A 1,718-nucleotide genomic window follows, 5' to 3' on the forward strand; every position below is an offset into this window, starting at 1 on the left:
CATGTTTAATCAGTATAGTTGCTGCCATTACAACTCTGTGTTATTGCAAATGTCATGATACTTAGAATATATTAATTGTCCGACTGTCTTTGTCTTGACTATCACACCAGGCTCTCCTCGTTACTGTGATACAATTTTTAAGACTAGGCTGATATAGTAATGATAAAATCTCAAAATATTTGTGTTATTGCAGTAATTTTCATTACCTTATTTTTGATATATGATTTATAACCATAAACTTTCTGTTTACTGATCATTTTGCAGTTTCATAGCAATGAAGCTACAGATATACACAGTTGATGCCTTCACTGATCAACCCTTCTCTGGGAACCCAGCTGCTGTGGTGCCCCTCCTAGAGGTAAATTTAGTATGAAAGATTTTTATTTTGGAGAGCTGATGTACTGTGTTTATCATTACTGATTATAAATAAATATTAATCAAATTCTTTATTCTTTTAAGCCTTTAGAAGAGCAGACACTGCAAAATTTGGCTGCAGAACTCAACCTCTCAGAGACAGCCTATGTCAGTCCCATAGGAGAGACACCGAACCATGGATTACGACATCTCAATTTACCCTCAGGTGGTTCACACCAACAAATGAAGTACCCCTTTGTGGCCATGCAACCTTGGCCACTGCCCACACTTTATTCAACAGTTTAGGTAATCAGGGTTAGAGTTCTGCTTTGAATAACTATGAAATCTAATATTTGGGTTAGACATTCAGGAGCTTTAATTTGTTGCTTTATAAACTACAGAATTATATGACTTTTAAGTATGATTCTAATTTCACTAGATTTTTCTTGCTTACTTTTACTTTACTTACTTCTTTTGACAAGGTGCAGTATATTAAAATTGTGTTTTATTTACAGGAAATAGGAAACAACAGATTAGAGTTTAAAACTAAGAGTGGTGTGTTAGTTGCCCGAAAAGATGGCAGCAACATTATTTTGGATTTCCCAGAAAATCCACCAGAGCCTCTCACAGCAGAAACAAAGAACTGATTTAAATGTTCTTGTGAAAGGAGTGGTTAATGATCTCCATATAGATACTGTTTTACTTTCACACACAACAAAGAACTTTTAGTGAAGCTTCATAGCTCATGTACCAGTAAGATAGAATTAAACATGATAAAAGAATTCTTGAAATTTTTTTCATAATATTTTTGATTGTGGAACAATAATTATGATGTACTGAAGATGCATATTATTTGTTTAGGAAATGCAATTTTTCCATTTTCAATAAAATTTGGATATAGTCCTCTAGCATTTCTTTTATTAGGTATCCCATTTTATTATTGTTTGTACGATCATAAAGATCTAGATCCTGATTTAATGTGCGCAAAGGATTTTATTGAAAGAAATTTTAACTGCATAGTATTACCGTGATATAGACTTTATTACAGGCATATAAATAGATTATTTGATCACTTGACTGGATGCTGCATTTTGTTTCAGGAGAGACTTGGAAAGTCTAAAGCCAGATGCTGCATCATTATTAAGTCTTCATAATGGATCATTAGTCAAAGGAGTTATAGTTACTCTCAGTGTGGGCTGCAAGGAGAGATGTCAGAGGACAGTCAGCTATACCACTGCATTTCTCGCTACTTTGCACCTTGGAATGGCATCCCAGAAGATCCTGTTACGGGTAAATATGAGGCTTTGAATATTGTATGATGTGACCAAATATGTAAAGTAATGATATTTGTGTTTGCATAGTTT

General features: G+C 33.9%; 1 pseudogene; it reads left to right on the forward strand.

Annotated features, from left to right (window-relative positions):
• The window catches only part of LOC119582259, a 3,845-nt pseudogene that overhangs the window by 1,006 nt on the left and 1,121 nt on the right, over positions 1 to 1,718 (forward strand).

Source organism: Penaeus monodon, chromosome 15, assembly GCF_015228065.2.
Source record: "Penaeus monodon isolate SGIC_2016 chromosome 15, NSTDA_Pmon_1, whole genome shotgun sequence".
Classification (NCBI taxonomy): Eukaryota; Metazoa; Arthropoda; class Malacostraca; order Decapoda; family Penaeidae; genus Penaeus; species Penaeus monodon.